Source organism: Aethalodelphis obliquidens, unplaced genomic scaffold (genome assembly GCF_003676395.1).
Source record: "Aethalodelphis obliquidens isolate GAN/ISIS:26980383/991018 unplaced genomic scaffold, ASM367639v1 scaffold3, whole genome shotgun sequence".
NCBI lineage: Eukaryota > Metazoa > Chordata > Mammalia > Artiodactyla > Delphinidae > Aethalodelphis > Aethalodelphis obliquidens.
The window spans coordinates 20,457,393-20,466,808 of NW_020837947.1; the positions used below are offsets into that span (position 1 = coordinate 20,457,393).

The window sequence follows — 9,416 nt, forward strand, 5'->3', positions numbered from 1 at the left end:
ATGATGACTTAATCCTCCCTTCTCTGCGATCAGCCAAATGGATGGTATCCTTTTTTTCTTTTTTTGAACCAGGGACTGAACCTGGGCTTTGGCAGTGAACGTGCCAAGTCCTAACTTTTGGACTGCCAGGGAATTCCCCAATGGATGGTATTAGCATCCATTGGGGAATTAGCATGAGTTGAGCTGCTAAACCAGGTAGAGGCTACCAACTGCAATACAAGTGTTGCATCCCCTCTCAGCAGAGCTGAGAAAGTGAAGTGGAAAGATGAGAAGTCAGAGCAGACACTGACCTCTAAGCAAAGGTTCTGCAACCTTGGTCTATAATAAGACCCAAAGGCAAATCTGTCAAGCGCCCTCCTAGGCCATAATCATCAGATTCTTAAAATTAACTCTTAAAAAGCTGTAATATAATCTCATGATTTTCAGAGCTTTAAGTTTACATCATTTTACTGTATATTACATATTAAAATATTAACAAATTAGCTTCTAGCAATGGCACATTGAAAGAGACACACAGAAACTTCCTTCCCTGTTCCTCAGCATCTATTTTATTCAATAAATGAAGGAGTCATTTTCTTGTTCTCTCTTTGCCAGTGTGTGCACTCACATACTATAAACACACACCACGCACACACACACACATGCATGTGAAGGATGGGTCAGTTTTGAACTACAGAGACCAAAAGGTCTTCCTTTGTTTAAAAAGAGGTCCCTTGTCTTATAACCAAAGCCAGGCTCATAGCTTCTATTTTTATATAAATTGTGTTTCATAAGAGTGGGACACTTTCTCTGACCTTAGATTAAGCTGCGTTCCTGACTCCATGATCTCACACTTTCTTATACCTCCTCTTTCCTAATATTCATCATATTCCATTGTTAATTGTTTCATTGCTTGTCTTCTTTGCTTGCCAATAAGCTCCATGGGGTCAAGGGCTGTAGTTACTGTATTTGCCATGCACCCCAAAATGTCCAGCTAATAGAAGAGGCTCAATAAATATCTGTTGAATAACTATGCTTGCTAGACTGATTATGTCTTTCAATCCTTTTTGATGAGGCTAGGTGTCCTGTACACCAAGATGAAGAAGACAGTCATTGCCCTCAAGGTGCTCACAGGCTGGTAGGGAGGATAATGATAAAAAAATGTAATAATAGGGGGACATATGGGTTTACTTTCTGAGCTCAGTAGAAAATGGTGAACTCAACTGGATAAGGGGAAGGGAAGGCTTCCTAGAGAAGGTGATGTCTGAGCTGATTCTAAACGGTTTAACAGGGGTTAGCGGGCAAGGAGAAGGGGAAGGGACCAGGCAGAGACAACCTGAGCAAAGGCATAAAGCATTGAAGGTATAGGAACTAGAGCAATTTGGTACTGCAGGAGTGAACCAAACATATCAATATGTGCTAGGAGTTTTACCAGATTATTCTTTAGGTGACTAACATTTCCGACAATGACCTGACTCAAATTCAGTGTTTTTCCTTTTGAAGAAAAATAATTATTCCCCATTTCAATGAATCAGATAATATATTTTCCTGACACAGTTAATCTGTCTCATCCTATTAGACAGTCATTTAAAGCTTTAAGACAGCACCTCAAAGTTTCATCTGGCATAAGATTTTTCTGGAAAATCTTACTCTCCTAGGAAGTTTACTGATTCTTATAAATTCACTGATTCCCCCCCCCCCCGGCTTTTATCTACAACTATTCCAGGAATTTGGCATCTCTCCCCCAGTTATCAAGATAGTAAAAAGCCAAGTCAGAAACATCTGCCTCTCTCCAGCAATCCTGGTCAGAAGCCAGCCAAGGAATTTGGGCCAGGCTCCCCATTGGCCACACCAGGAATATGCTATGAAAGACAAGGGGTGAATATCACTATATCAAGCCTGCTGGGATTAAGGCTCAGGTGCTCCTCTGTTCCACAGTTCCCATGGCTTCTTGCTAATCTGAAAAATTCCAATAGGCTTGGTCACCCTCAAGGGCATAATGGTTCAGGGCAACGGGTCTTAAACCATAGCATGGATCAAAATCATCTGGGGAAAATGTGTTGAAAATGTCGATTCATGGGCTCCACTTTTAAAGATTCCGTTCTAGTAGATCTTGAAAGTTGGCCTGGACTTCCCTTTCTGTTTTCTTTTTGTTGTTGTTCCTTGGTTCATAGAGGATGTTTTAAAATATCTCAGGCAATTCTGATCTTATAACCTACAGGCTACATACTGAGATTCACTGGAACAGTTTGGGGCCTGTCAAAGGCTTATAAAAAAGGGAAAGGGGAGGATGGAGAGAAGAGAGAGAAAATGTAGCTTAATATCACAAAATTGTTTACCATTTAACAAGGGTAAAGCCTTGAATTGCAGCAAAGACCAGCACTTCTGTCGGTGGTCTGGACAGCCTGGGTGTTTGGTTAGCTTTCTCTACTGTGCACCCCACTCCACTCATCCTAGCCAAGCCTCACCTGGCTCTTCTGCGACTAATCTTCCCAGGATGAAGGCTACTGTCTTCTTGCTCTCTGGTTGGCTATTTGAAATCCTTAAGGGCCTTAATGCCAGCTTTCTGGGCTTCACTCATCAGGGCAATGATCTGGGTTAGAAAGAAACGGCAAGGCCCTCGCAGAGAACGCTGTCTTCCAGAGAAATGTAGTGGATGATGTGATACTCAGATCCCTTCACGACCAAGGCCCCTGTTCCCCCGGCTGCCAGGAACATTGGCTGCGGAAGGTTCACAGCGCCAGGAATTGCCCTTGACTAAAGGGAGTTGCTTTGTCCAAGATTACACTTTCTGCCTGAATGCAGGCCACGTGATGTTGGCGATACAGTGACCAGCTCCCTTGCTTCATGGTGGCAGAACGATTCTGAAGGGCCATCCCACCTCCAAAGCTCCCCACTGTTGAGACCACCATTGTACGTGCGCTGCAGTTAATTCTTCCCTCTGCGTAATCCTGCTGCCCTCCCTCCCTGCCAAGTGTTATTCCCAGGGCACCTCCTCATAAATTTCTTGTGTGCAAATCTCAGAGTTTGTTTCCAGGAAACCTGACCTAAGGTACTGGACTTGCCTCTTTTAGTCAAGTAGTGAGAGCACAGCATACTGGGCCTCTGCACCTTACTTCTTGGGTAACGTTGGGTGGTCCCCTAATCTCTCCCAGGGTCTCTTTCCTCATCTATAGAATTCGAATACAGACAACAATAGTAATAATACTTATTATATCTGTTTTGCCAGGCTTTTATGAGAATTAAAGGAGAAAATATCCATGAGAGTACTTCGTAAGTAATGAAGAACTGTACAGTCTTGTCAGCTGACATCACTATATGTTGGTTTACCATGTGATAATCAGGAAAGAGGAGAGGAAGAAGTGGGATATCTACTAATATTATACAATTCATCTTACACACTGTGCCTGACTTTATCTGAAATTAAAAGATTTGTGTCACTAGTCAATACACCCAGGCACATAATAGAAAATTTAAAAAAAAAACAACCCAGGAGGTGAGACATGCATTGCTGCAACCCTGAAACTGAAACAGAAGTGACAACAATCCTTGTTCACTCTTTTTCCATATGAAGATAGCAGGAGAGTTATTTCCACTACTCTGAAAAGTCAGAATTCACACGATTACCCAAAAGGTTATGCAATGAGCAATGAAATGTCATTTTATATCTCTGAACAGAGAAACAAGTAAAACAACTGGGTATACAAAATGGGGAACACTTTTCTAAGCAACTTGTTATTTCTGGATTACCTTGATACCGTATCCACTAAAAAGAAAAAAAAAGTACATTAACTGAAAACATTTAATTAGCTCAAGAAAGATAACTGGAAATTACCAATCCTAAAACGTCTCCCTACTAAAAATTACCAAATTATTGAGTCTTACAAAGAACTTGAATGAGATGCACAGATAATGTCTGGTATCCACAGACTCAGAAGGAGTGACCAGCAAATGACTTACCCTGACAGACGGTTTCATTATCAGCAAAAGTCACAGAATGGTTAGCACTCGGAGGCTTAGAGACCTACCAGAGCCCCTAACTCTCGCAATGCTCCGCTCTCAGGGAAACCACAGTCAAAATGAGGAGGCCAGACAAACCCACATGAAATATTAACCAAAACCCTTCCCTGTATTGTTCTCTGAGCACTGAATGAATTACAGGCAGGCATAGAGGAATTTAGACCAAGGGGTAAACATGTGGGCTGGATCACCCCGGAAGGCTTCATGTCAAGTCTCATATAATGAGAAACTATAAATATCTAGATTTCCTGGTAAAGCTAAAGAAATGCTGAATGAAACATTTTGTTTGTACGTGGAGAAAACATTTCAAAACTTCTAGTTTTAGATATTTGAACATTTTCAAACTTCCAGTGAGTTTGCTGATTCATTTAGGTACAACATTAATTCAACGTCTATAATCCTTACATGGTCCAAAGTAGAGGCCCCTGAGGAAAAAGAGAATTAGACCGTGTTTGCTGAAGAAAACTCAGAGAATTATTCCATGCCAAGGTAGGCCGAATCATGAAATGATGAGAATAGTGAAGAGTTGGGGTCAGATTTTTTTTTTTAGGGGGGGGAGGTGGGGTTGTTAGTCAAAAATATCTTTGTCGGGACCAAAGGAATCGACCTGAAAATAGAAATGAGGGCCCGAACCAGGAAACCTGAATCATTTTGCTCAGCAAAAATCAAGAAAACAGGGGACACAGCAGGGCCAGCTTCACTTACCAAGATTCTGGAAGTTAGAAGCAGGAGGGGCTGGTAAGTACCTGCTTTGGGGTGAAACCAGAACAAAATGGTCCCAGAAGGCAGATTCTAAACCAGGAGTATAAGATCTGGAGCTGTTATGGACCTGCCTGCATCTGTTAGTAAATCTTCTACCACCAGACTCTGCTCTGTAGATTAATACCCTCTGGCCAGCCTTTCTGCTTCCCCGTGGGAGCGATACTACAGATCTTAGCAACAAAATATTGAGTGCATCTAAGAAACACGAGGTGCTAAACTGAGGCACTGGGAGGACAGTTGTGTGGAAGCTGTGGGAACCTTCGGTCACTCCATTAAAATGTTTTAAATTCCCAGGAGAAATGTTCTGATTATTCTAGGTTTATTCCTAGACCAACCAGGTATTTCTTGGGGTGAAGGTGGGGGGGAGGGAGGGTGCCACAGCACAACAGGACCAGAGGGAGCCCCATCTCATGTATTGGTTGGGCTATTCCTGGTTGAGGGAGAATTGTCAGGATCAGGAGAGTGACTCTACTTTGAGTTCACCACAGTGTCTAAAACATCATTCATTCATTCATTCATTCACTCGTTCATTCATAAAGACACCGTATCAGAGCAGAGTGGTTAAGAATGCAAGGTCTGCAAAGGGGAAAGGTGAGGAGGAAGGATAAATTGGGAGTTTGGGATTAACATATACACACTACTATATATAAAATAGATAATCAACAAGGACCTACTGTATAGTACAGGGAACTCTACTCAATATTATGTAATAACCTATGTGGGAAAAGAATCTGAAAAAGAATCGATATATGTATATGTATAACTGAATCACTCTGCTGTACACCTGAAACTAACACAAAATTGTAAATCAACTCTAATATAAAATAAAAATCATATCAAAAAAAATTTTTAAAAGCAAGCAAGGTCTGGAACCTGACGCTTGGGATCAATTTCCTGGCTCTGACAATTACTAACACTGCACTTCCTTCACCAGTGAAAAGTAGTTAACTATAGTACCTACCTCACAGAATTGCAATAAGGAGTAAAAGACTTGATTCACATAATGAGCCTAGAATAGTGCCTAGAACATAATACGCACTCAATAAACTTTAGCTATTGTTAGTATTCATTCAAAAATGTTTCACGAGTACTGACTATATGCCAAACGCTGTGTGAGATCCTCATCATCCTTGAAACCAAACCAACTCTTCCATTTATGTTCCTACCTTAGTCATTAACTAGAAACGCGGGAGTCATCCTAACCTCCTCCTTCTCCCTCATTGCCCACTTCTGGGTTCTGTGGCCAGGTTCCACCTACTGAACATCTGTCAGCTCCTTCCCTCTTTTCCATTCCTCACTGTCACTACTTGACTCGAGCCTTCTTTAATTTCTCATCTTGAATATTACAACAATCTCCTCTGTGTCTCCCTAAGGCCAGTGCCACTCTCATCCAATCTATTCTCTCTCTTGATTCTAAGTTGTCTTTTTAAAACAGGTATCTGACAATATCATTCGATTGACTAAAGTCCTTTACAGGATAAACTCTGAGCTCTTACATGACACACGGACCTTCGTGACCTGGCCCAGCCTGTCTCTCCAGGCCCCTCCCCAGCTGGTGTCCACCCCCAAACAGGCTGATCCTTCTGCTGGGTGGTCTAGTCCTCCATCCGCTGATGACTCCTCCTCTTACATTAAGGTTCATTATTTAATGAATACTTACTGCCTAACACTTATCATGACTGAAGCCTGTGCCAAGTTCAGGGAGTACAATGATGAAGATCACACTCAACCCCTTCTCATAGAAAAAGTAATTTTGACGCTCTTGAGAGAGAAATAAAGTATGGAAATTAAGGTAAAGTTGTCTCCAATTTACCACTGTTTCCGTCACTAGTTGGATATCTTACGGAATTGGAGAAGCTGAATATATTCTGGTATCAGGTCCAAAAGCACCTCAGCATGATTCCAGTCCCAACAGTGGATTTACTCATTTTGAGTCATACAGCTATAATGCGTTAGAAAAGGTTGATTTGAACTATAAAAAACAGTGATCAGAAAGTTGCTTCAATATAGAGTTATAACGTTTTTATGCCATTAATCAGTCACTTAAAAATGCCTGTGACTGTCTAGGGGTAATAACAGGCTAGACTTATTTTTACATGGTTATTAGATAACATGAAATATAGTCAATTCAGAATCTCTAAAAATCATGCCTTTCTAATTAATATATTTTTAAATCACGTATTGAAAGAAACACTGACGAATAAGCTCAACAGGCTGCCTACAAAGACAAGTAGATGATTAAACCCAAAACCTTCCTCGTTCTTCCAGAAATGATGACGCACTTCATTGAAAATCCCAGATCTGCAAGAACTTCAGTCATATTGGGACAGAGGCTCTACTGTGGGCATAGATCTGTCATTGCACTCACCTCCTTCTATTAGATTTTGCAGTGGATTTGCCAGGCTTCTACACCAGTCTTTAGGGCTCTTGTCAGCAAGATCCTGTCTTATTCTCAACTGTATAACCAGAGCTCGGTAAAGAGACTGGCACAGAGAAGGTGCCCAATGACTGTCTGCTGGGCTGAATTCAGCTCAACTCAGCTCCAACAGTGATGCTGTCCACTTCTCTATTGTGTCCCTTCCTAAGAGCTGCTAACCTGCTGCAACAGACCTATCAGCTTCAACATTTTAATTTCTTAGCTCCAATTGGTATCCACCATCTTCACAACTTTTCATGTGGCACTAACTTACTAAAGACAAACTGTCCAAAATATCTTGATTCAGAGTGACATACAATCACCAGGTAATGTGACATACTTCTACAACACCATCCCAATGAAAGTAATAACAAACCAGTTATTGAAGAGTGAAATTAATTTTCTCTTGGGCCTCTGTGGCAAAGCGCATGATTTTAATGGTTATCTTACATCAGTCTAGTGACCCTAGCTGGTATGCTGTACCATCAGGTGCTCTTGGAAACAAAACTTTAAACTGTTACTTCCTATACCACCAGCCCCAGTTTAGCAGCGCCTGCATTTCACATCTTAATTTTATTTTAAATACAGCCAGAGCAAACCTCACTTTTCAAAAGTTCATTAACAAAGTCTCACAATTAAGAGAGTAGCGCTATGACTCATTTTTGGATACCCGTGTGGAAATAACAACTCCTCCCTTTGCTGAGAAACGGCTTAAACAAGTGCATGAGAACCACAGGAAGTAATACAGATCTTGGCTACTATGAGCCGAGTCTAGATAGAATTCCCTCTCGGGACGGTGTGGTGCTTCTACGCGCTGCCACTACCTGTTGTCCCCATTCTTCTAAAAAGAAAACAGTCTTATGTGGGCTTGGAAGGAACTATTTCAAGGCAGTATCAACTTCTCCGTATTTCTTGGCTCCTGAGTCATACTGCCAAGTTCAAGTCAAGAAGTCCCCATTCTGGTATTTTTGAGAAAGTGCAACCTAATAGGAAGTGAAGAGATGATCAAACCGAAGTAATGCCTCAACTAATTTTTTTTTTTAAAAAAATCAGCCTTTCGACTCAAAAACAAAAGTAGTCTTGGGTGGATACTGTATAAGGGAAGCCTACAACAGGTTACCTCTGAAATCATTTCTATGAAGCCCTAAATGCGCAGTCCCTTGTCCACTGGGAGAAAAAGCAATCACTCCGCTCGGTATTAGGAACCCAAATGCCGTGTTCCCCGACGTGCCGAGAGGCGGCAAGAGACCCGACATCCCCCCAAAGGCATCCCTCGTGTCCCCGACCAAGCGAGTCGCCCCACAGCTCTCAGCGCACAGCCTAGCGGGGCGCGTCCTCGCTCCTAGGGGCGGTGAACGAGAGAAAAAGAGACCCAAGGGGAGAAACACAAACCAGGAACGGGACCGCGCGTGCGAACAGAGAAGCCCTCTCCAGTGGGCGCCCGTGCCACGCTGGGCGCCGGGCGGGGATGGAAACCCGTGGCGCGACTCCTGGCGGATGGGCTCCCGGCGCCTCCAGCAGCTCCACTGCGACCGCCCCAGCTCCGCGCCACTGCCACCGCCGCATCTGGGCGCCAGCCCGGCACCCCGGGCGTCGGAAGTTCCCACAGTACGGGACCAGGCCCCGCCCCCGGACGGCGGCGCCGGATCCCCGCGCGCCCCGCCCCGCCCCGCCCCGCCCCGCCCCACCCTGCCCTACCACGCCCCGCCAGCAGCCAGGGTGCTCCGAACCACTGGGACCCCTCCCGCTCTCGCTTCCGCTTCCTCCCACTCCTGTGCGCCCCCGGATGCTCTGGGCGGAGGAGCTGAGAGCCGCGGAGTGCGCCGCCCGAGGCACGTAACCCCTTTTCCTAGCCACCTCCTCCTTGGCCGCCCCCCAGCGCCGGGGGCGTGGCCCAAAGGCGCGGCACTTTCCGCCGGGATCCGCCTGCGCTGGTGACGTTTGCTGGCCGTGCCGGTGCGTTTCCCGCGCGGTTGTGAGTGCTGGGGTGACTGAGAGGGGCTGCGGCCGGCTCTGCACCTGCCGCGCGACCCTGTCGGCGGGTCCCCCCGAGGCTGAGCACCGCCTTCCCAGAACCCACCCGGATTCAGCCCTTTCCAGTGAGCTTTAAACGCCAGCCCGGTTCATTCATTCATTCGTTCGTTCGATACTAACCTAGCGTCCACACAAGTGCTGAGGATACTGCGTGGCCAAAAGCACCGCCAAGACATTGCCCTCAAGGACCCGGCATTCCAGTGAG

At 44.5% G+C, this 9,416-nt stretch overlaps 1 protein-coding gene across 2 annotated transcripts in view; it reads right to left on the reverse strand.

Annotated features, from left to right (window-relative positions):
* Positions 1-8,748, reverse strand: part of STX11 (syntaxin 11) — a 37,744-nt gene extending 28,996 nt beyond the window's left edge. The window contains exon 1 of one of the 2 annotated variants that reach the window (XM_027084445.1): positions 8,570-8,748. The gene's annotated coding sequence lies outside the window, so the exon portion shown is untranslated. The remainder of the gene's footprint in view (positions 1-8,569) is intronic. The other variant, XM_027084436.1, reaches the window with a different exon arrangement.
* Positions 8,749-9,416: the final 668 nt, after the last annotated feature.